The 26,769-nt window shown below is 44.2% G+C and overlaps 1 protein-coding gene and 1 pseudogene across 2 annotated transcripts in view; both read left to right on the top strand.

Annotated features, from left to right (window-relative positions):
* The window catches only part of LOC124554795 (excitatory amino acid transporter 1), a 762,497-nt gene that overhangs the window by 471,482 nt on the left and 264,246 nt on the right, over window positions 1-26,769 (top strand). The gene's annotated exons all lie outside the window — the stretch shown is intronic.
* LOC124557236 lies at window positions 15,929-16,046 on the top strand (annotated as a pseudogene).

The raw sequence follows: 26,769 nt of genomic DNA, 5'->3' as shown, positions 1-26,769 counted from the left end.
GTCTACGAAGGTTCATTGACATCTGACCATATCTTCTTGGAGCTTCACTTTTTTGACAGCCTTCGCATAGATGTAAAAATGAGACAGACGACCAAATTTAAGATTTAAATCGGAAATATTCTTTGACAGTCTATGTACTACATGCGAAAATAGTGAGAGGTGACACAGTTGACAAAGTTGAACGAGCGAGGTTTAAATCCACGTTTGCCCACTCACATTCAGATTTCTGTTTCCCATATAAATCTACGTGGATACTCCGCAAATCACATTTAAGTGCCTGTCAGAGGGTTCATCGAATCACCTTCACAATTCTCTATTATTCCAATCTCGTATAGCGCTCGGGAAAAACTAACACCTATATCTTTCCGTGCGAACTCTGACTTCCTTAATTTTGTTATTGTGATCGTTCCTTCCTATGTAGGTCGGCGTCAACAAAATATTTTCGCATTCGAAGGAGAAAGTTGGTGATTGGAATTTCGTGAGAAGACTCCTCCGCAACGAGAAACGCCTTTGTGTAATGGTGTCCATTCCAAATCCTATATCATTTCAGTGACACACTCTCTCCTATTGCGGGACAATACAAAACGCGCTGCCCTTCTTAGGATTGACGGAGTACATCGAAAAAATCCAATCTGTAAGGATCCCACACTGCGCACCAGTATTCTAAAAGAGGACGGATAAGCTTAATGTAGGCAGTCTCTTTAGTAGACCTGTTATATTTTCTAGCTCTCACGTGGATGATCTTACACTTTTCGTTATTTATGGTCAATTGCCACTTTTCATTCCCTACACACATATTTTCTAAATTGTTTTCCAATTTGTTTTGATCTTCTGATGACCTTACTAGTCCATAAACGGCAGCGTCATCTGCAAACAACCTAAGAGGGTGCTCAGATTGTCTCCCAAATAGTTTATATAGATAAGGAAAAGCTTCACTTAATTCACTTAAGTAAACGTCGGGATAGGTCTTTTGAAGCGGACACGACCGATTTAATTTGCTGTTCTCATTCAATCAGGGGAGGTGTGACTTTTCTTCCTCCAAAACTATTTCAGATCAACATAGTCCATTACATTCTATCCACAGAAAAGTTTTGCCGTCAAGTAAAAACAGTTAAATTTATCTTTCAGTTCATATAGCACTCAGTGTAAAACTATGTAGCGTGATTGTATCTTCAGCTGCAATTTTGTAGGTGTATGGACGGAATTCATGAAATAAATTATAGGGCATTTGTATACTGTTTATTTTGCTAGTGATGAATCTTCTATTATGTTTCTAATTAACAGGTTAGGTCTGTCTCTGTAGGGGAAGGCGGGGCAAGATGGGGAAGCTAACTGTAAACCCTTACAAAAGGGACAAAAAACAAATTCAAGTAGGTTTGATTATCATTTGTTTACTTAACCATTGAATTACAATAGCATGCAAAGAAACCTCCAAACTTGTTACATTTAGTTAGAAATATCTCGATTTCAAGCAAAAACTATCAATTCCCCGTCTTGCCCCATATGCGGGGTAAGATGGGGAACTAGCATGTATTCATCTCTAAAGCTTAAATAAGGACTGGAATAACGAAATCATGTGACGATAAGGTTTCGAAACATGGTTCTGCGAATTGTATAATAAGGTATTACGATTTATTCAGGCCTCTTACTTTCACATAGTACACAAGTGTGGACAGCCTCGTCATCATCACTCTCTGTCCCTGCACAAGCGTCGTGGGCCCAGCGTCCGCAGCTAATACACCGTATCCAGCCTCCTTCAGAGAAGTCATAGCAGTATAAACATTCTTCACTCTCTTCCTCGTTGTCATTCGACCTCACTTTATTATCCCTTGAGCATGAAGGGGTGGTTAAGACGTCAGTAACGTTCGTCACTTTTTCGTTGTCATTATGTCCTTTTGGTTGTATCCCAGGTTTATTAAACGTCTTTGAGAAGAGTTTTCGTTTACATGCAGCACGTTTGGGAACTCCTTTTCGTTTAATTTCTTCAGATAGTTCACTCCTATAAGGAGATTCGGTTAAAACAACGTGTTTTACACGCCTGTTAGATTGTTTCCTTTTGTTTTCTTTATTCACCTTTGGAATACCTAGAACCATTTCAGGGCTGGTAACCTGAAAGTTAGACGAAACAGAGACTTGATCGTCAGTTGTTAATTTTTCAGGTGTTTTACGTCTTGACAACATTTCTAGTATTTGGTCTTCCGTTTCTGTAACTTCAGATGTGTGAGTTTGATGAATGTCTGTAGTTGTACAGGGAAGGTAATCACTTTCTTGAATCACATTTCTGTTTACAGGCCAAATGCCTGTTTTTAGAAACCCGTTCACTGCTGTGGACATTCTAGCTGAATGAATGAAGGCTTTGCCGAATAAACTTGCGATCTGATGCAGCGTAACAACTTTTCCAGGATGGGTGCGAAGCCACGATCTTACTTCATCTTCGTAAAATTCATTGAGAGGTTTCATAAATGCCACGTCCAATGGTTGAAGACGGTGTGAGCAGTGAGGCGGCAAATACAGCAAGACTACCCAATTTTCGCGGCCCACATCTATAAGGTCTGAATTCTTGGTGTGCGTTTTGTGGCCGTCCAATATGAGAAGTATTGGTCTTTCCTTTGACGCTCCAGTAAATGCAATAAACTTCTTAAACCAAGTCAAAAATAGTTCTTTCGGCATCCAACCAGTTTCTTGGACTTCTGCCCAGGTACCAGGGGGCAGGTCAGTCTCAAACGCTTGTTGCATTCGTTTTCGAGGATAAATTAACATAGGTGGTACGTAGCACCCCGACGCTAAAACACAGATTTCTGCAGTCACAGTCTGGCCTCTTTCTGCGGAAGTAACTGCTCCCACCTGTCTGCACCCGTTCAAGGCAACCATCTTTGTATGACCTTTTGGAATGACTGTTAAACCTGTCTCATCGCAATTGAAAATTCTGTCTCCCGTATACTTGAATGTGTCTAATTAACTTTCTAACAGATCGAAAAACCGATCTACAGCAACTCGATTAAACCCCATTGCTCGTGCGATTGATGTGGCCTCTGGTTTTCGTATTGTTAAGGTAGGTTTTCGTGCAAGAAACCCATTTAATCAGTCTCTTCTAACAGATTTGGCTGCAGTATTATGTTAGGCCAAAATACTGTCCTTCCATCTGTGTTAAGTAGTCTTTAAGTTCTGCCTCTTATTCTGGGGTAAACACACTAGTGATTGGTCCTACCTTTTTAACAACTGTATAGCCAGGATTATCATGTTTCTTTGCCACATGTCGTTCAATCGTTGTCTGTGGCACGTTGAACTGTCGAGCAGACTTGAAAGAACCCATATGACATTCAATAACAGCATTTACAGCGCCTTCCATTGACTTCAGTGACCAATCTTGCCTAGACGTTTGTCGACGGTACTTGCGAACCATCTGAAATAAAACGCGTGGAAGTACTATTGAGTCAGATCATTCCTGGTGATCTATATTATATACTAAATACCATATTTCCAATAGTCAGTCGTTAAAGCATAGCAAGAATACTGACTTAGCACGTTTTGTGTATTTTTATTCACCATATAGCCTAAGGCATATTTTGTAATTAATTAGGAAACGTTGGAATAACGAATACCATTCTCTTTACAATTGTATTCAACGTATAATGTACGTGTTCAAAACCCGCAGCGAGGTAAACACATGAGACGATAAGAACGTAATGGTTGGACAAATAGTAGTGGCAATCGGGGAAGCTCCCCATCTCGCCCCACCCCGTCTTGCCCCCTACCATGCTGTCAGGTTATGTTACGCCTACATGAACACTATTTACTGAACACTGACTACTGACACAGCAGTTTACTGTTAATATATAGGGTCTGGACAAATGTTCACGAAGCACATGTTTTAGGACCTAGAAAGGTATAAACCATTGCAAATCAGTATAACAATTGTACGTACCTTGCAAAGCTCACAGAAACCGCCGCGCGAAACTAAGGTTCAGCAATGTCAACACACTGGGACCTGTGTATTGATGATGTTGACGTAGCTATCCACAAATGGCAGCACTCTAACTGTAGCGTATAGCCCTTCCCCGTCTTACCCCACCTCCCCGTCTTGCCCCGCCTTCCCCTACAACTGAATATTGCCAGTTTTTTAGCTATTCTTTTGTTTCCAGTCTTTCGAATTTCACTAGCAAAACTTGAAACAGAACAGCAGTTTTAGAAACAACAAATCAAGTACACATGTAGAGCAGCAGCTACAAACCATACCACTGAAGATGTCTTTCAATAAATAAAGGCGAAAAGCGTATGGCGTCATAAAATTGGTTTTGTCAGTTGCACATAGACGTACTTACCCTGGAAATTATCAGTATAAAATTACTTGCAACTGAGGATTACAGGATAACGGAGGTTTTAAATTAATCTTCCGCTTTAGCTGTCGCTCGAAAACAGAAATACAATCAAATAAAATAATGTAAATAATTTTTCCGATATCAAGAGCTAGGTAAACGCAATGCAGGAAGATTGCTTCAGAATGTAAAATAAATTATCAGCAAATCAGAAAGATTACAAATGATTGTAGACACTATTAGTCTGCCGGTCGGTGTGGCCTAGCGGTTCTAGGCGCTTCAGTCTGGAACCGCGTGACCGCTACGGTTGCAGGTTCGAATCCTGCCTCGGACATGGATGTGGGTGATGTCCTTAGGTTCGTTAGGTTTAAGTAACTCTACGTTCTAGGGGACTGATGTCCTCAGATGTTAAGTCCCATAGTGCTCAGAGCCATTTGAATCATTTGTTATGTTACAGATCGTCAGTAATAAGTTACGCGCTAAACTCCCTTCGTTCCAAACTGAACAGCAAGTGGTGAATTAAATGTATTTTTGTGGACTGGCAAGACAGCCAATCCACGAGGACGGGAGGCCGAAGGGCACGCGTTTAAGCTCACGCAGGCTGGCGTGAGGTCTGGAACAGTTAAAGGAATAGAGACTAGCAAAAAAGGTACGTAGCTTCTGGAATACTTAACTTTAATCCATAATTGGTGAACATCGGTCTGACGGTACATGCATCACATGATAAATAGCAAATGATAATGGCGCCTTGCTAGGTCGTAGCTAATGACGTAGCTGAAGGCTATGCTAACTATCGTCTCGGCAAATGAGAACGTAATTTGTCAGTGAACCATCGCTAGCAAAGTCGGCTGTACAACTGGGGCGAGTGCTAGAAAGTCTCTTTTCTCTGGCACGTCGCATTGTTTGTATACACCGCTGCATCCGGTTGCTCTTGGCCAAATGAACGACACGGCAAAGAGTGTTTTGTTTCAATTGAGGCCGTTTATTGCGCCCTACGGAGGCGGCTGCACACTCAAAAGAAACATTTCTTTTTTTTCCGGGTGGAAGGTTAGTACTCTTTGTATGAACCGACATGTGTTGCCACAGACGACGAATGTCTCACACTCGAATCCAATATATCTACATCAATACTGTGAAGTTTACAATTAACTGTGTTGTGGACTGGCAAGACAGCCAATCCACTATGACAGGTAGCCGAAAGGCACGCGTTTAAGCTCACCCAGGATGGCGTGAGGTCTGGAACAGGACACGGAAATGAACTAGCAAAAACAGGACGTAGCTGTGGAATACTTAACTTTAATCCATAATTGGTGAACATCGGTCTGACGGTACATGCATCACAAGATAAATAGCAAATGATAATGGCGCCTTGCTAGGTCGTAGCTAATGACGTAGCTGAAGGCTATGCTAACTATCGTCTCGGCAAATGAGAACGTATTTCGTCAGTGAACCATCGCTAGCAAAGTCGGTTGTACAACTGGGGCGAGTGCTAGGAAGTCTCTCTAGACCTGCCGTGTGGCGGCGCTCGGTCTGCAATCACTGATAGTGGCGACACGCGGGTCCGACGTATACTACCAGACCGCGGCCGATTTAAAGGCTACCACCTAGCAAGTGTGGTGTCTGGCGGTGACACCACAAACTGCTTCATGAAACTCAGATAATCATTACCTGCCGGATTTGTGCACCACTCCTTCATTAGTGTCAACAAAACTATTCTACAGAATCATCTTTTTCCCGTACACTGTCATAAATCACAGTCTGCTATAATGGGATGTAGACTGCTCGATACAAATATTTACTTCGCTGCACATCCGGTGCGGTGACTGACGGCATCGCTTCTAAAGTGAACAATTTGGAACGTACGGTTCTCAGAAGCAGGCTTCCTTTAACGGACGCCAAAGTTTTATTAATGTTGAGTGACATGTAATACGAAGCAATGCGAATATGAGACAGTTCTTCCGAAGCTCGGTGTACTTGATCTTCAGTTACAGCAAGCACCGACATGGGTTGCGACAGACGATGGAATGTCTGATATTCGAAACCAGTATATCAGTACTTTGAAGTTCACAATTAAATGCTTGGCAGAGGGTTGACAAAACCACTTTGACTATTTCTCAGCCTTCCCACTCTCGAACAGTGCGATTTACAAATGAACAGCTAAATTTTTCCTCGTGAGCTATTATTTCTCTTATTTTATTAGCTGGCTGCTTGTGTGTGTGTGTGTGTGTGTGTGTGTGTGTGTGTGTGTGTGTGTGTGTGTGTGTGTTTGGAGCTTACAGGCACTGAAGGGCTAGATTTATCAACGTCCTTACACATATCTTATGTAGATGGGAGTGAATAAAACATCCGTATTTGGAGAAGAAAGGTAGTGACCGAAATTTTGTAAAAGATGTCGCCGCATCGAAAAATGCCTTTTATTTTTATTTATTTTTTTTTTTAATGATGCTACCCCAGCTCGCCCATCATATCCGTGACACTCTTCTATATTTTGCTTTTATTTCCACTCTTTCAATGTCCTCCGTCAATCCTGTCTGGTAAGGATTCCATACCGCTCAGCAATACTCTAGCAGAGGACGGACAAGCATAGTGTAGGCTGTCCCTTTAGTACAGTTGTTGCATTTTCTGAGTATTCTCCGAATAAAACGCATTCTCTGATTAGCCTTCACCACATTACTATCTATGTGATCGTTCCAGTTCAAGTTGTTAGTCATTATAAACCGTAGGTAAATACTTGAATCTACAACGTCTTAATTATCGTGTAGCCGTAATTCAACGGATTCTTCTTACAACTCATGTGGAGGACGTCTCTCTTTTTATCGTTTAGGGTCAACTGTCACAGTAACATTTTGTCTAAACTTTCACTGATCTTGTGGTGACTCTATTGGGCAGCAAACGACAGAATCATTTTGGAAATAATGTGAGAAAACTGCTTCACATTTTCTACCAAATCGTTCATATAGGTTTTACAGGAACAATATTTTCTTTGTCCTTGCTATATGTAAAGTGATTGTTTTCTTCGAGATACACAAAACTAGAATATGCTCCAAAATCTTACTTAAAATTGATAACAGTGATACGGGTGTGTAATTCAGCGGATTTCTCCTATTTCCTTCCCCGTGTATTGGTCTGACGTGTGCAACATTCCAGTCCTTACGTTCGGATCTTTCATAGGGGAAGCGTTGTATATGATTGCTAAATATGGAATTATTACATGTGCCTACTGTACTCCGAAAGAAACCTAACTGGTGTACAGTCTGGGCAGGAAGACTTGAGTTTATCAAGTGATTTAACATATTCCCGACATACTGTGTAATTGAAGCAGATTTGCTACCCTGAGGGTATCTACTTCTTTGTTACTCATGTTGACACCTGTTCTTGATTCGAATTCTGGAATATTTACTTCACCTTCTTTTGTGAAGGAATTTCCTAAAAACCATGGTTAGTAACTGCACTTTAGTGGCGCTGCCATGAGCAACATTAACATTGCTGTCACGCAGTGAAGGTATGGATTGTGCGTTGAAGCTGCTGTATGTTACATACGACGAGAAACTCTGGGTTTCCTGCCAGATTCCGAGACAGTGTTTAATTGCGGAAACTATTAAAAGTATGTCGCAGTGAACTCGACACTATACTTCGAGCTTCTGTAAAACATCGCCACTCCTGGAGATTTTGATTACTTTTAAATCTTTGCTCCTGCGAGTGTGGCCTGACCTGTTTTGTGTACCACGGAGAATTTGTCCATTCTTATTCATTTATTTGACATGAATCTCACAACTGCTGTCAATGCTATTTCTGTGAATTTACGCCACATTTGGTCTATGCTTACAGTTTTGTAGGAATATAGAGTGTCCCTTAGCAATATGTCAAGCAAATATTTAACTGCCTCTTTAAATAGATCCATTTTGCAATTGTTTTTGGTGAGTGTGATCGATACGGAATTGTCTCGGTACAGCGGACCTACGGTCACCGAACCCTTTATCCGTCATGACGCTCTCTGTTTGAACAGGATTGTTGGTTGCTAAGATGTCTACTGTACTATCGCACCAATTTGCACTTCGTGTAGGTCGTCTTAACTGCTCAAAACATGTTTCGGCGAAAGCCTTTAGCACTATTTCGGACGATGTTTTACGCCTATCACCGATGTTAAACGTATATTTTCTCAAACATATCAAAGGTAGATTGAAGTCACCGCCAAATTAAATTCTGTGAGTCAAGTTCCTTTTCGAAATGACATTTTCCTTACCTTCAGCAACAATAACGGCTACAGTGAGTTTTTGAAACTATAGAGTAAATTCGGAGGCCGGTTGCTGTCTGAACACCAGCACCAAATTACCTGCAAATCTACACAAACTAGACCTCAGAGTATTTTCCTCCACAACAGCAGTAAGCTATGATCTAATCGTTAGCAAGACATTTTCCTTGACAGATGCACATACCGAAGAAGTGTAACATAAATTTATGGCTGAAAAATATTCGTAGTGCCTGAAAAATAAATCCCTTTTCCCACCGTTATTTCGACATTTCCATGGTTAAAAACTTAAATTTTTGTTCACACATCTACAAATTATATTTAGGAACGTTACTTTCATTCCAAAACTATCATTTGCTACTTTCCCGTCTGAGACGCTTTTCCCATAAGGAGTTACGAGCAAACACACATTATCCTTGCTGTTTTGTATACCCTCATAATTGACACGTAGATACGTATCCTTTGGAGTTAGGTACGGAACTCTGCCACAGAAGAAGGCTGCTGTCACTTCTCCCTGCAAGAGTGTCGGGGCGCTCGTCTTGCATCTGCCATTCGGACGCTCCACTCGATAACCTGAGGCACTGACCCAAGTAATGTTGACGCATTCAAAGCATCAACACAGCGATCCGAATGTCTTAATGAAACAGCGAAACGATCTGCGATGTAACTACACTCTGTGCCAAAGGTACAAAGTGCAATACAAAGGAAAGAAGAAGATCAGGTTTATAAAACTGGGTTGCATTGCTGTCACCGAGGTTACGTATACTGGTGTCCGTAAGACAAGAGATTTTCAAGATCCACAAAACAACACGAGGAGCGTCGATAACATGTCCACGAAGAGGTGACCTTGTAATTACTTCAGTTGGGGAAAAAAAGTCCAAGAAAAAACGTGGATTCCTCATTCCGCAGAGGAGACAAGTTGTGGATATTGGTGCTAAATAAGTCAAACACCGTTAATCCATCCTCTGACTGAGATGTTACTTCTCTTAGCAGCAGTCAGAATTATGTATCTCACTTAGCAGGATGGTTCAAATGGCTCTGAGCACTATGGGACTTGTCTGAGGTTTTCAGTCCCTTAGAACTTAGAACTACTGAAACCTAACTAACCTAAGGACATCACACATAGCCATGCCCGAGGCGGGATTCGAACCAGCGACCGTAGCGGTCGCGCGGTTCCAGACTGAAACGCCTAGAACCGCTTGGCCATTAGGTTTTCAGTCGCGACTAATATTCCGGAGAAATAACACCAGATACACAGAGTTGTATGAAGCTACAATGCGTACCATGTATCTCGGATTTCTCAAGGATGCAAATTTAGCAAAGTTCTTTGTCTGCAGACTAAGGAGTGTCCTGATCACTCCCCGTGTGCACTTTCCATAACACGTAGCTATTAGCTCGCTTGCCACAAACTCATACGCAAATAAGCAAGTGCGGGAACCATCTGCTCACAGTTTATGGAAGTAAACACATAACCTAGCCTCGTACCGGATTTACGATTGTTGCTCCTATGCATTACCGAAAAAGAATGTTGCTTTCCGGAGATTTCCCATACCCTCTTAGACGATCGATACATTTCCCAATTTCTGTATCAAATACATAACATGCAAACTAAATTAAAAAATACGTAACATACTACACCAACAGATGGCACACAACACTTCCCTCCGAACGTACGTCGACGAATGAGGCAATTAAAAACAAACGAAATACAAGAAGCACTGCAGAGGAGAAGACGTAGCCAGCTGCTAGGATTCGTCTACGTTACCGCTTGAGATGTAGTTTCACACCCATAATACACGATATAAAACACTATTTTTACTACATAGCAGTGGCTGTTAACTTTGACGCTGTTCTCTTGTTTCTTGTAACAAAAATAATAAAGCCAAACAACAATAAACTAACTAAGAGTGCCGAAATGTGACTCGCTGACAGCTTGCGTAATGGAATTTTCCCAAAAATTCAGTGTTCAAACAAACAAAAGGGTATTAAAAGTAAATTAGAGGCTTTACATAGATTCAATGGACAGAAGATGTCATTAACTCTCCTTACAACGCCAGTACTTGCTAAGCACTGAGATTTAGTAATGATGTGAAGTTAGAGATACGTTTGTCTAAATAACGAGAGCATTATTTGCATCGCGGTTCTACGCTTTCAACCGCCGGTATCTTCAAAGGAAAAACAAACCAGTGCCAAGTTCTCCGGTCATATCTCGAAACTCATAAATTAGCGCCTTATAAAAACCCCACGTCTTTCAAAATAAAGAAGACTACACACGTCCTGCCTTGTGTCTGTGCCAATCTTTGAGCCACTGCTTTGTCCGCCACAGTATTACGATACACTATGTGATCAAAAGTATCCGGAAACCCTAAAAACATACGTTTTTCATATTAGGTGCATAGTGTTGCCACCTACTGCTAGGTACTCCATATCAGCGACCTAAGTAGTCATTAGATATCGTGAGAGAGCAGAATGGGGCGCTCCGTGGAACTAACGGACTTCGAACGTGGTCAGTTGATTGGGTGTCACTTGGTCATACGTCTGTACGCGAGATTTCCACACTCCTAACACCCCTAGGTCCACTGTTTCCGATGTGATAGTGAAGTGGAAACGTGAAGGGATACGTACAGCACAAAAGTGTACAGGCCGACCTCGTCTGTTGACTGACAGAGACGGCCGACAGTTGAAGAGGGTCGTAATATGTAATAGGCAAATATCTATCCAGACCATCACACAGGAATTCCAAACTGCATCAGGATCCATAGCAAGTACTATGACAGTTAGGAGGGAGGTGAGAAAACTTGGATTTCATGGTCGAGCTGCTGCTCACAAGCCACACATCACGCCTGTAAATGCCAAACGACGCCTCGCTTAGTGTAAGGAGCGTAAACATTGGCCGACTGAACAGTGCCCTAGTACTCAGAGCCATCTGAACCAATTTTTGAGAAACTAACTTAGCTTCCTGCCAAAGGAGATAACTGCTACAATCTGGCTACTCTATAACAAGAACATCCTGCTAGAAGACAATACCTTCATCGGAAATATAAACTTGAACATCAAGCTTATTTCTTATAGTTAATAATTACAGATCTGAAACTTCCTGGCAGATTAAAACTGTGTGCCCGACCGAGACTCGAACTCGGGACCTTTGCCTTTCGCGGGCAAGTGCTCCACCAACTGAGCCACCGAAGCACGACTCACGCCCGGTACTCACAGCTTTACTTCTGCCAGTACCTCGTCTCCTACCTTCCAAACTTTACAGAAGCTCTCCTGCGAAGCTTATCCTTTCTTTCAGGAGTGCTAGTTCTGCAGGTTCGCAGGAGAGCTTCTGTAAAGTTTGGAAGGTAGGAGACGAGGTACTGGCAGAAGTAAAGCTGTGAGTACCGGGCGTGAGTCGTGCTTCGGTGGCTCAGTTGGTGGAGCACTTGCCCGCGAAAGGCAAAGGTCCCGAGTTCGAGTCTCGGTCGGGCACACAGTTTTAATCTGCCAGGAAGTTTCATATCAGCGCACACTCCGCTGCAGAGTGAAAATCTCATTCTAATTACAGATCTGTGTACGAACTCCAGCATAATCAGTCATATTTCTCTTTAATCAAGAGACGCTAAAAGCGACTAATTTATCAAAAACTGATGGCAGCCTTGTCCCACTCGGTGGGTTTACCTGAAACAGCAAAGATATTGCTTACTTCCCCTTCCCCCTAACCCATTAATCGGTTCAAGTTCCCGTCCGGCTAGCCACATATAGGTTTTCCGTGATTTTCCTAAACAGCTTAAGAAAAATACCGCACCTCTTTATTTGAAAGGGTACGACCGATTTCCTTCCCCATTATTCACAGTCTGAGCTCGTGCTCCATCTCTAATGTCCTCATCATTGACAGGACTTAAAAGTTTAATCTTCTTCCTTCCTTCCTTCCTTCTTCAAATAACATAAACACACTGACAGAAAAAAATCACAACACCAAGAAGGAATTCTGCGACATAAAAGAAAGTTGGTAGGCGTGTTTCTACGTCTAAAAGATGTCTATTCAGATTTTGCATAAGAGCGGCGCTAGTAGCCCCATTACGACGATGTAAATCAGGTTTGCTTTAAATACACGCTGTAACGGTCGAGAGCGATAGTTATCTTTGAGATTGGAAGTGGTGAGTTGTTGATAGTGAAGAATGCCTTTAAGCCCACAAAAACGCCATTATCAACACCTCAGTGAGTTTGAGCGGGGTCGTGTAATGGGGTTAAGAGAAGCTAGATGCTCCTTCTGTGATACTTCAGAAAGACTTGGCATGAAAATAGCCACTGTACATGATTGCTGGCAGCGTTAGTCGCGAGAATGTACTGTCGCCAGAAGACCGGGCTCCGGACGGCCACGTTGCACTGCCGGGAGGGAAGACCGTCGTTTCCGGTGTATGCCTCTGGCGCATCGTACTGCATCTGCAGCAGCAATCTGCTCGGCAGTTGGCACCCCAATGGCACCTGCTACAAATCGGTTCCTCAAGGACACCTCCGAGTCAGACGCCCTGTAGCGTGCATTCCACTGACCCCAAACCACCGCCATTTGCGACTACAGTGGTGTCAAGCGAAAGCTCATTGGAGGGCACGACGGATGTCTGTTGTATTTTGCGATGAGAGCTGGTTCTGCCTCTGTGCAAGTGATGGCCGTGTGTTGGTTAGAAGAATGTCATTTGAGGGCCTGCAACAAACTTGTCTGCGTGCTAGACACACTGGACGTGGAATCAGGGTCTGGGATGCGATTTCGCATGACAGCAGGAGCACTTCCGTAGCTATCCTACGCAGACTGACTGCAAATCTGTACGTCAATCTGGTTATACCACCTGTTGTGCTGCCATTCATGAGCAGCATTCCAGGGGGTGTTTTTCAATAGGATAACGCTCCGTCACATACCGCCGTTATAACTCAAAATACATTACTGGCCATTAAAATTGCTACACCACGAAGATGACGTGCTACACACGCGAAATTTGACCGACAGGAAGAAGATTCTGTGATATGCAAATGATTAGCTTTTCAGAGCATTCATACTAGGCTGACATGAGAAAAAGTTCCCAACCGACTTCTCATACACAAACAGCAGTTGACCGGCGTTGTCTGGTGAAACGTTGTTGTGATGCCTCGTGTAACGAGGAGAAATGCGTGCCATCACGTTTCCGACTTTGATAAAGGTCGGATTGTAGCCTATCGCGATTGCGGTTTATCGTATTGCGACATTGCTGCTCGCGTTGGTCGAGATCCAATGACTGTAAGCAGAATATGGAATCGGTGGGTTCAGGAGGGTAACACGAAACGCCGTGCTGGATCCCAACGGTCTCGTATCACTAGCAGTCGAGATGACAGGCATCTTATGCGCATGGCTGTAACGGATCGTGCAGCCACGTCTCGATCCCTGAGTCAACAGATGGCGACATTTGCAAGACAACAACCATCTACACGAACAGTTCCACGACGTTTGCAGCAGCATGGACTATCAGCTCGGAGACGATGGCTGCGGTTACCCTTCACGCTGCATCACAGACAGGACCGCCTGCCATGGTGTACTCAACGACGAACCTGGATGCAGGAATGGCAAAACGTCACTTTCTCGGATGAATCCAGGTTCTGTTTACAGCATCATGATGGTCGCATCCGTGTTTGGCGACATCGCAGTGAACGCACATTGGAAGCGTGTATTCGTCATCGCCATACTGGCGTATCACCCGGCGTGATGGTATGGGGTGCCATTGGTTACATGTCTCGGTCACCTCTTGTTCGAACTGACGGCACGTTGAACAGTGGATGTTACATTTCACATGTGTTGCGACCCGTGCCCTACCCTTCATTCGATCCTTGCGAAACCCTACATTTCAGCAGGATAATGTACTACCGCGTGTTGCAGGACCTGTACGGGCCTTTCTGGATACAGAAAATGTTCTACTGCTGCCCTGGCCAGCACATTCTCCAGATATCTCACCAATTGAAAACGTCAGGTCAATGGTGACCGAGCAACTGGCTCGTCAGAATACGCCAGTCACTACTCTTGATGAACTGTGGTATCGTGTTGAAGCTGCATGGGCAGCTGTACCTATACACGCCATCCAAGCTCTGTTTGACTCAATGCCCAGGCGTATGAAGCCCGTTATTACGGCCAGAGGTGGTGGTACTGGGTACTGATTTCTCAGGATCACCCAAATTGCGTGAAAATGTAATCACATGTCAGTTCTAGTATAATATATTTGTCCAATGAATACCCGTTCATCAACTGCATTTCTTCTTGGTGTAGCAATTTTAATGGCCAGTAGTGTACTATACAGAGTATCGACATGTTGTCTTGGCCTGCTCGGTCATCTGTCTCCAATCGAGCACATATGTGAAATCATCGGGGGACAACTCTAGCGACATCCACAGACAGCATTAACCGTCCCTTTTATCGACCGACCAAGTGCAACAGGCATGGAATTTCATCTCACTAACTGACATCCGGCACCAGTACAACACAACGCATGCCCGTTTGCACATATGCATTCAACAGTCTGGCTGTTACACCAGTTACTAATATACTGGCATTTCAGATTTCCAAGGGCTTATCTCACACTTACATTAACCTGTAATCTTGCAATGTTAATCGCTTACACGGTGACAATTATTGAGCTACATGAAAAAAAAACTTAAATTATTTGCAAATTACGGAGTGCACACACTTTATTCAACATGTAAACGTCACCATAGATATTCGGATTTAGGTTATGACATGTTTTATATGCTTGCCATCATTGGCGATGATGTGGCGCAGACGAACAGCGGAATTCTGCTAAAGTGTCGGGACATCGATGCTGTCGATGACGTCCTGAATGGCTGTTTTCAGCTCAGCAGTGGTTTTGAAGCTATCGCTGTACACCTTTTCTTTACTATAGTCCCACAAGAAGGAGTTTCATTGTTCATTTCCTGCTTTGATGGGGTCGAGCTCCGTCTTGCGTGACCTACATCTTGTCGGAATGAGGGTTACTTTGGATAATGGGGATGAAATCATCTTCCAAAACATACACGTACCGTTCGGTATTCACCGTGCCATCAAGGAATATCGCACCGATTATTCCGTGCCCGGACACTGCGCACCACACATTCACCCGTTGAGGGTGAAGCGACTTTTCGTTCGCGAAACGCGGGTTCTCAGTCCCCCAAATGCGTCAATTTTGCTTGTTGACGAACCCATCCCAATGAAAATGGGCATCGTCGTTTACCAAACCATACCATGCTCAAACTAATTCCCATCATGCCCGCGGCCAACCGTGCAGCTCGAACGTCCTAACGCAAACGGTTCAGAGGTTACAACGATTTTATTTCAAATTGTTCAATAACTCTCACCCTTGTCAATATGTTGGGCAACGGCCTTGCCGCAGTGACTACACCGGTTCCCGTGAGGTCACCGAAGTTAAGCGCTGTCGGGCGTGGTCGGCACTTGGATGGGTGACCATCCGGGCCGCCATGAGCTGTTGCCATTTTTCTGGGTGCACTCAGCCTCGTGATGCCAATTGAGGAGCTGCTCGACCGAATAGTAGCGGCTTCGGTCAAGAATACCATCATAACGACCGGGAGAGCGGTGTGCTGACCACACGCCCCTCCTATCCGCATCCTCCACGGAGGATGACACGGCGGTCGGATGGTCCCGGTAGGCCACTCGTGGCTTGTAGACGGAGTGCTTGTCAATATTTTACCTAGACCAATGTATTCCCGAAATATTATTACTCTACATTTATTATTTTTGGTGTTACGATTTTTTCCGTTATTTTATGTATACTTTTGTCGTTTACGCCACTGAGTCCAAGGCCACTGACTCATTCTTTCTGTTTTTTAACTAAATCACCCATTTCCTTTCAAGAGCTGTAATTTCTCGTGGATATCGCATGCTAGCACCGGTGTCTATCCAGAATCGCACGGGGAATAGGAGTGCGTCGAAAAGGAGCTGATCCAGCAAATCTGATGATGGAAATATTACGCTATGGGCTACGTTTATTTGTGTCTCCATGGAACATGAGGTCGTTACGGAAGGTATTGTGAGTTAAATTAGTATTATTGCTTTTCGTGGTTGATGTCTCGTACTGGGCGTGGCATTTTCCAAAGGCAAGATTCTCCATGTCGAAATATAGGTGTATGTCTACGGCATTATGATTTGCAGGGTGGTGATTTGTTATGTTGTCGTGAGTCGCATTTTTTACAGGTATCAACCCTTCGAAAAATATGCATTACACTGAGATGACAAAAGTCATGGGATAGCGAATGCACGTACGCAGATGGCGTTATAATTGCTTCCACAAGATATAGAATGTCAGAGCATTGACGGAGCAGTCATTTTTACTCAGGTGATGCATGTGGAAAGGTGTCAGACGTGATTGTGGCTGCACGACGGGAAGTAACAGACTTTGAACGCGGAATGTATGTTGGAGCTGGACGCATGGGACATTCCATTTTGGAAATCGTGAGGGAATTAAATGTTCCGAAATTCACAGTGTCGAGAGTGTGCCGAGAATACCACATTTCAGGCATTACCAGGGACAACGCAGTGGCCGGCGGCCTTCACTTGATGACCGAGAACAGCGGCGTTTGCGTGGAGTTGTCAGTGCTAACAGACAAGAAACTCTGCTTGAAATAACCACAGAAATCAATGTGGACGTACGACGAACGAATCCTTTAGTGCAGTGCTGCGAAACTTGCCATCGAACATTTGTGGGACATAATCGAAGGGGCAGTTCGTGCACAAAATCCTGCACCGGCTACACTTCCACAATTAGTGCCGGCTATAGGGGCAGCATGGCTTAGTATTTCTGTGGGGTCTTCCAGTGACTTGTGGAGTACATGTCGTGTCGAGTTGTTGCACTACTCCGGGCAAAAGGAGATATTAGGAATTATGACTTTTGTCGCCACACTGTATATAAAGGTAGAACTGAGAGCTCACAAACCATATTCTCGTAAGATACTGGAATTGCGTTTTTTCTGCATAGGAAACAAATTTAAATTAGCAACTTTCGCATTCTCTGCATAAGGGTTTCACTAAATGCTTAGTACTAGATGCTGTTACATTCTTACCGTTAAGCACCACGTACATACAAGACGAACCAGAACTCCATCATGAAACTTTCTGTACGGTAGTGTGGACCAAAACAAGAAAAAAATTGTCCAGCAAACATGTGCTCTGAAATGCCCACCATAAAAGTACTCGCAGCTCCTAAGGTAGACACAGTAGAGCCCATGTTTACTGGACATTTTTTTCTAGTTCTGGTCCATACTACCGTCTCTGAAAGTTCGTCTGTGCTGTAGTAGTTCACCCCCTATATCAGCTCCGCGAAACACATTGTGTGTGGCTGGAGGTACATCGTGTACCCAGTCCTGATCCATTCCTGAATGGCACGTCGAAATAACGATATTTGCGAAACATTTCTATAACCTCTCTAGTTAACACTCACTGTTATTTTATGAAGTGGATATCACAGAAAGTAATATTAAGTCTTAAATTTCATGGTAATCTGATTCTTCGTATTTTCACGATAAGTGTCTCCGTTAGACACTAGACTCTAATAAACGAACACGCGAAGCAGGATGAAGTACCTTTGAATCTTCTCTACATTAGCCATTTATACGCTCTGGTGAAGACTCCAGACTTTCGACTGTCAAGAATCGGTCTAAGATGTCTTCTACGCGGATGATGGAATAATCCTTCCTATGACTCTGGTGTTACTATTTCCTATGAATAGTTCTATGTAGGCGTGCTACCTAAAATCACTCCAGTCGCATAATTCTAGAATTTTTTCCCATTTGTGTTGGCTTCCAGTTAATGGTTCAAATGGCTCTGAGCACTATGGGACTTAACAGCTATGGTCATCAGTCCCCTAGAACTTAGAACTACTTAAACCTAACTAACCTAAGGACATCACAGACATCCATGCCCGAGGCAGGATTCGAACCTGCGACCGTAGCGGTCGCGCAGTTCCAGACTGAAGCGCCTAGAACCGCTCGGACACCCGGCCGGCTCCAGTTAATGGATCAATAATGTTATCACACAGCTGTGGCCGAGCTGTTCTAGGCGCTTCAGGTCAGAACCGCGCTGCTGCTACGGTCGCAGGTTCGAATCCTACCTCAGGCATGGATGTGTGTGATGTCCTTAGGGTAATTAGGTTTAAGTAATTCTAAGTCTAGGGGACTGATGACCGCAGATGTTACGTCCCATAGTTCTTAGAACCATCTGAACCATCTGTTATCACACAACATGTATATCACAGTCCTTCTGCTTAAATGCGCTAAAGTCTTGATTTGTGATAGTCATCTACTATCCCATGAATCAACAGTCGATCGTTATTAGATCCACCTACGATTCAGTACAATGTTCTGGCGCCGCGACCTTGCAGTACAGAACATCATTCTTCGAGAACAGGCAAATGGAAAACCTGGTGCTACCTACCATCTCCTTTGTATGTAATATATAGGATCAACCGTATAACTCATTTCTGGGGTGCAGTCGAAGCTACTTCCATATCTGAAACTTTCTTCCTGGTCTCAATGAAGTACTGAGTTCTGTTTGGTAGGGAGTCTTCCACACAGTCGCATTTGCTGATGTCGAAATTTTTTCATTAGACAACATCACAAACTGCATCGAATACCTCCGAGAAGTTAAAGACGCACAATAAACCCGGACGCCGCTATCTGCTGTCTTCTGGATCTGAGATAGGAAGCTGAGTTTTACACATACTAGCCTGCGAAACCCCACACTGAATGTTACAGACAAGACTGATCTCCAAAAAACCAGCGAAAAATGTATTCGATTTTTCGACAGCTGATTGCCAGTGGATACGAGCAGTGCCGTCTAGAACAACTAGGTGCGTCTACTGAGAAGTTTGTTGGAACAGGGATGGGCCGGTTGTTTGTAACGTTTTGCCTGACTTACGTTTTTCCCACTGTGAGACTGTACGACAGTGTACCTACAAAATCTAAGCTGCAGCACAAAAGGTAATCGACGCGGAAAGAGCGTTAGTATAGCACGGGCCTTGCCACACGTTACACAGCAAATAGAACAAAACTGGACGAGGGACCTTGGCAAGCACGCTTTGCTAGTTACTAGCTGCTCTCCTCGCCAAGCTTCTCGCCTGTTGCTCCACAGCGCGCTACGTGTTTGTCATTTTTGACAAGACAGATATGTGGATCCTCCTTTTACTCAGTAATCGCATGACCGAACAGTATTTCACAGATTCTGTTCGTTCCCGGTGTTGGTTATCTAAATGTAACAAATTTACCGGCAATGAGTGTTCGGATACCATAATGAAAGGCGGTTTTCGTTGCGACAGAATCTTCTCACGAAATTCCAATCACCAACTTTCTCCTCCAAATGCGAAAATATTTTGTTGACACCGACCTACAGAGGGAGGAACGATCACCACGATAAAATAAGGGAAATCAGAGCTCGTGCCGCGCGATATTAGCCGAGCGGTTTGAGGCGCTGCAGTCATGGACTGTGCGGCTGATCCCGGCGGAGGTTCGAGTCCTCCTCCCTCGGGCATGGGTGTTTGTGTTTGTCCTTAGGATAATTTAGGTTAAGTAGTGTGTAAGCTTAGCGACTGATGATCTTAGCAGTTAAGTCCCATAAGATTTCACACACTTTTTTTTCAGAGCTCGTACGTAAAGATATAGGTATTCATTCTTTCCGCGCGCTATACGAGATTGGAATAATAGAGAATTGTGAAGGTGGTTCGATGAACCCTCTGCCAGGCACTTAAATGTTATTTGCAGAGTATCCATGTAGATGTACATGATTTTGTGTTTGTCGTCTCATTGGAAATGGCATGCCTTTGCCTCACATACGCAATGTATGTCTAAACAGTAAGAGCTATAGTTCAGCATGCGATCTGTATCATAGAGAAACTTGGTATTTCCGACGTACTAAATCACTTTCGAAGATGAAAATAATCAGAAATAATTCGGGTCAACCTGAACCAAGGAGATGAAAGGCGAAATTTTGCATTTGTAGTATAATGCCTACCAAGTGAGCCACCATTGCGAAAGAACAGTTGAACTCTAATATTTGTGAAAAGTTAAACCATGTGCTAGACTAATATTCGGCTCCAGGTACCAGTCTTCAACAATTAGGTCTCTTCTACTTTTATGCTTATTAGGTGATGTACTCTGCAAATCAGTTTACCAAATATGGGTAAGGAGACATCGTTTATCCCACTGAAAGCTTTGTCGAATACATTAGGAGACTGCAGTCGTTTCGAAAGGGAACGGTGTTCGATTTCTTCACATACCTTGACATATACAGCGGCGCACTGTTTTTGGAAGACGCTGCTATCCCTCTCACTCACAAGGCACAGCGTCTCTATTCTCTGTTTTCGTGTCAGAGCGATGGCCGTTGCATTTCATGCACGATTTCACGTCGTGAGACTGTCACTGTCTTTCCGCAGTTCTGAAGGTGTTCCTCGCCCTATAGCTGCTCCACAAACTGACGTTTTTGAGAGAGATCTTCCTACTTTTGAAAGGTGAAATAATTTTTTTCTGAGAGAGTCATTCCGTAAAAAATCTGTGGAAAATCTCACTACAGAATACAACGCTGACGTAGGCACCAGTAATTCGGACCACTCTCTTCAGTGCAGGTTGTTGGACATCTGGTTCCGTAGCGTACGATCCTACGTTGACACAACGACATAGTCAGTTACTATTGCGCTGGGTACGGGATCATCGAGATAGGATCGTGGATCAATGCAAACGTGTTGCCTGCCGGATGAATCATATTTCTTGCTACACCAGGTCGGTCGTCGTGTCCGGTTATGCTGACACCCAGGCTGACGGCTGCTGGAAGCATGAGCCGTACCACATACGCAGGGTGATGGGGACAGTATTATGCCATTCATCTGGATATCAACGGGGCCTGTAGTGGTAGTCGAAAACACCATGAGAGCTGTGGATCACGTGAACATCATTGCAGACGACCTGCATCTCTTCATGCTTGATGTCTTTTTCCAGCTGCTATGGCACCGTCGTGCGGGGTCATTGCCTGTGTCAAAAGCCTGTTACCGTGCTGCAGTGTTTCGAAAAGCTCGATAATGAACTAACGTTGATGTCTAAACCACGAAATTACTCTGATCTGACACCTATGGAACACGTCTGGTACGCCATTGGTCTCCAGCTCAGCGCTCACAAACCAGCGACCTGTAATTTGCGGTAGTTGCATGACCTGAGCGCTTTCATCTGGTGCCACACGACTCCGGAAATCTACCAAGGACTTGTCGGATCAATGTCCCTCAGAAGTGCTCTTACGTTGCGCTCGAAAGGTGGACCAACCCGCTGTTAAGTTGATGGGTATAACATTTTGGCTCATCAGTGTATACTACCGGGCTTAGCAAACCGAAAGGCCGCGGAAATGAAAGCCGGACAGTCTGCCTTCAACCTAACCTTCACTTCACACAGCTGTAAAGATTGGGTAGGAACGACACATGGATGGAATTCTAAGTCGAACTGTGATTTACCTTTCCTAGGTAGGATTTCTGGGTAGTTTAGGGACATTACATTATCTTAAGTGGCATCTAATTGAAAGACGTGCACAAGGCCATTCAACCACAAGCAGATACATATATATTCCGCCACCGTAGCTTAGTGGTCAGTATAGATGCCTGCCATGCGGAGGATCCGTTCTGGAATACCGGCACTGCCAAGGAACTTACCTTGATGGGACGACTGGTAAGGGGTGCACTCAACCTCGTGATGCCAAGTGAGGACCTGCTTCACTGAGTACTAGCAGCTCCACGGTCTGGGAAGTAAGCAAAACGGCCAGGGGAAGCGGTGTACCGACCACATGCCCCTCCATACCGTATCCTCATGACGCCTCGAAGCAGAAAATGACACTTAACTTGGAGTGCAATATAATCCATTATATCATTATACTATAATTATATTCATTTGTAAGCGACACGATAAAAATACCTACCTGTAGCGCTGTTCACGGACCGATTTCTCCGGAGGCTGGGACAACCTGCCTCTGTGGTCACGGGGTTGCTTCACTATTTGGAAAACAGTATATAGAATGAGACGTCTCTTTCATTTCAGGTACTTTCTGACATGCTAGAGATATTGATAATGTATTCTCACTTTCTCGAATAGCACAATAAAAAACTAAACTCCTTCCGAGCAGGCCACGAAGGCCCAACGGTACCGATCGGCCGCCGTGTCATCCGCAGCCCACAGGCGTCTCTGGATGCGGATATGGAGGGGCATGTGGTCAGCACACCGCTCTCCCGGCCGTATGTCAGTTTCCGAGACCGGAGGCGCTACTTCTCAATCAAGTAGCTCCTCAGTTTGCCTCACAACAGCTGAGTGCACCCAACTGCGCTCGGCGGACCGGATGGTCACCCATCTAAGTGCTAGCCAAGCTCGACAGCGCTTAATTCCGGTGATCTGACGGGAACCGGTGTTACCACTGCGGCAAGGCCGTTGCCCGAATAGAACAATCGGCTCATAAAATTTCAATAAATGGATTTTCGTCACATTATCTTATCATTTTCTTATTTATTATTTCAGTCCCGTAATAGCAGTTGTCGAATAATGAAATTATTCACCGGCTAGTAACATGTCAGTCAGTTTTCATTAGCAATACTCACTGTGGGTGTAACATCATTTCAATATTGTAACGTCTGAAATTTTCCCGGCGTGTTTCTCCTTGTAATAATTTTCAGCTGCGCACCCGGTTTCCGTTCACTTCCAGCCACGATATTTCGGCCCAGAGACGTCAGACCATCCTTAGGTGAGTAGACAATCACTGAAGAGCCCATTTTTTTTTAAGTTGATATACAGCTTCACCGGTGGATCTCGGTCGTACTGTCTTGGTGTAAGGTTAAGTTTGTTCTATCCTACAACGATGTCATTCCAATGACATTGGAGTGTACGTTGAAGGTGTGGCGGGGTAGTAGGCAATAGGTATCACAACAATATAGGTACTGATACTGGTGGTCGTATGATGAAGAGCCCAGATGCATTCACGGTATTTATGCCGAATCTCACGCATGCGAAATGTGCTGGCGTCTTTCGGCGAATGCGTCAGGTAATGACTTGCGCCAGACAGAAGAGTTTTGTGTGCTGCCCTCTGTGGCGGAAGAGAGAAATGATCTAATCATCGAGTGTCCGATATTCCTGTCGATTCCGTTGTGACTGGGTAATTTTAGTTGTAGGATTCCAATTTTTATCCAGTTGAAAGCCGATGTCACGATTTATAAGATTATTTTGATTACTGAATCCCAAAAACCGGAAACTGGAGCTAAAATTTTTGTTCTGTTGTATACCATTGAGTGTCTCATGGAAACACAGTGTTCTGCTACTGCTGATTTTAGCGGTCGCCAAAGACGGGTGTTTCTTTCGGTTCTGTAGAATGCTCCTCGACAGTTCGTGTCGTCTGGTCTATATATGCAGCACCACACTCAACAGGGAATTTTGTAAACGCGCACTTTTTCAGTTGTACATCGTCTTTAACGGATCCAACCAGAGCTGATAGACGGAAGATAATCTTGGTTTTATTTTCCCTAAGCAGTCTGCCAATTTTAGAAGACACATTCCCGGTATATGGGACAAATGGAATTGATTTCTAATTATCATCCGTATCCTCAGTGCGTTGCTTCTTATCATTATAGCTGTGCGTGGCATTCCTTATTTGGCGTGAAGCCATTCTCTTTAAAATTCTTCTCCAAGTGTTCTAATTCAGCGTGGAGGTTTTCATCGTCCGATATTACGTGCACCCGATGTATCAAAGTACTAAGAACACTGGATTAGTTATCAATAAGATATAACGAGTGTATTAAAAATTGAGACCACATCAAAGCTAACTAGTAAATCCGAACTGCTAAGCGTTAACTGTCTTCAAACGACTGACAAGATCCACAGAATTACGTACATGGTGATAACATTTACCCACATACGGCTTGTGTAGAGAGGCCAGATGTTTCACAGTAGAGGCACCATTATTACTCACTATTAATCGTAGTGGGACATCATCCTTGTGAATCTTGGAAAGACCATATGGCATTGGTAATACTGCACTGTGCGATATCAGCCCCTTGATAACTGGCTAAAAATTGGAATCTTTTAATTAAAACTATCCAGTCACAACGGAATCGGCGGGGACATTCGATAGATAATTTCTCATTTACAACACCGAGGGCAGCACACACAACTCGGCTGCCCCTCTCATGTCATCATCTGACGCATGCGACGAAAGACGCCGGCACATTTCGCACCAGCGAGATTCGGCATAAATGTCGCGAATGCGCCTGCTCTCTTCAGTAGTTCTCTACCCACCAGAAGATGGCCGGACGTCTCTGGGCCGAAATATTGTGACATAATGTCTACGGGATCCGGGTGCACAGCCGAAGTTTCTTAGCATTGCTACTGCCCTTATCCCGCATTGCACGCAGGGTCGGTAGGGTTAAGTACGGATTTGGCATGGTGAATTTTAAGGGGTATCGGATGCCCTTCCTGCCGCCACCTCATACCCCCCTGGGGACGGAATTAGTGTACCCCAGCTGTTGCGTCGAGTGTAAATCGTGAAATAGTGTGAATGTGTTTCAAACGTCTGCGAGTCGTGTAACTGAGGCAGGGCGTGGGGACCAGCCCGGTATTCACCTAACAGGATGTGGAAAACCGCCTAAAAACCACATCCAGGCTGGCCGGCACACCGGCCGTCGTCGGCATTGTCTCGTCCCCTGCGCAGAGTTTCGTTAATTTTACGTGATTCTGCAGCGACCATTTGGGACAGATAAAGCCCTTGTGTAAGAAATACAGGATGGTTATAATTAAACTTTGGCTATTTGAGCCAGTGTAAGTAGAGAACTGTTGTCTGTACGGGTACCCAGCTTTAGAGGAATGATGATCAGATTGTGCGAGGAAGATTTCCATTGTGAGACCTTAACTTTTCCCGGCGAACTGAATGTTCAAATAACTTACGGGTTTGCTGCCGGGTGACGTCCTAGACCACCGCCGATATTTCGACAGGAGAACACCCTGCCATTCTCAAGGCACAAATGCAGGGAGGAAGCAATGTGCAAGGCAATTTAATACCTCGGTTCACAGAGGAGAAAAACAAGAAAGATACCACACACAGAACAAGTAACCGCAGAGTCAACACACAACCAAAGATAACCAACATCAGAAATATCGATAGTGACTATTCATCAACAGGTGAGGTAGGGCTAATTCTGTCCCTCTGTTTCTTTATGAGAGACAGAACCAGATTCCAAGCAGCATTTAAACAAAATCCACCATCTCTGTTTATCAGGTTGCTTGATAGTTTGATTTCAACAGCTTCCTTAATAACACTATCCCAATAGCTGGATGTGCAAGCCAGAATCTCCACGTTGTTGTATTCCATAGGATGACCGGTGTCAAGGCAATGTTCTGCAATAGCGGAATTGCTCAGCTGTTGTAAGCGTGTGTGACGCTTATGTTCAATACACCGGTCTGTCTGACCAACTGCAAGGGATACGGTAGACACCAGCCTTACGCAAACCAAGATCATCTTTTACGGACGCCAACAGGGCCTTAATCTTAGAAGGTGGTCGAAAAAAAAAATTTCACATCATATTTCATCAAAGTACGGCCAGTCCTGTTGGAAATGTTTCCTGCGTAAGGCAAAAAAGCCGTAGATTTAGGTGCCACTTCGTTCCTATCGTCACTCACGCGTTGCACAGAAGGCTGATAGCGCAACGCACGTTTGATCTGCCTCTCACTGTAACCATTCTGACAAAAGGTGACATCGAGGTGTGACAGCTCAACTGCCAAACTTTCAGGGTCTACGACCTTTTTACCTTACGCAGGAAGCATTTCCAACATGATTGGCCGTGTTGTGATGAAATATGATGTGTAATGTGTTTTTCGACCACTTTCTAAGATTAAGGCCCTGTTGGCGTCCGTAAAAGATGATCTTGGTTTGCGTAAGGCTGGTGTCTACCGTATCCCTTGCAGTTGTGGCATGTCATATATTGGTCAGACAGTCAGGACTGTGGAAGACCGGTGTATTGGACATAAGCGTCACACACGCTTACAACAACCGAGCAAATCCGCTAATGCAGAACATTGCCTTGACACCGGTCATCGCCGGCCGGGGTGGTCGTGCGGTTCTAGCCGCTACAGTCTGGAGCCGAGTGACCGCTACGGTCGCAAGTTCGAATCCTGCCTCGGGCATGGATGTGTGTGATGCCC

The sequence above is a fragment of the Schistocerca americana genome, chromosome X (assembly GCF_021461395.2).
Source record: "Schistocerca americana isolate TAMUIC-IGC-003095 chromosome X, iqSchAmer2.1, whole genome shotgun sequence".
In the NCBI taxonomy this organism is placed as follows: Eukaryota; Metazoa; Arthropoda; class Insecta; order Orthoptera; family Acrididae; genus Schistocerca; species Schistocerca americana.
Note: the sequence above shows the minus strand (reverse complement) of the source record. Positions and strands in the feature narration are given on the sequence as shown.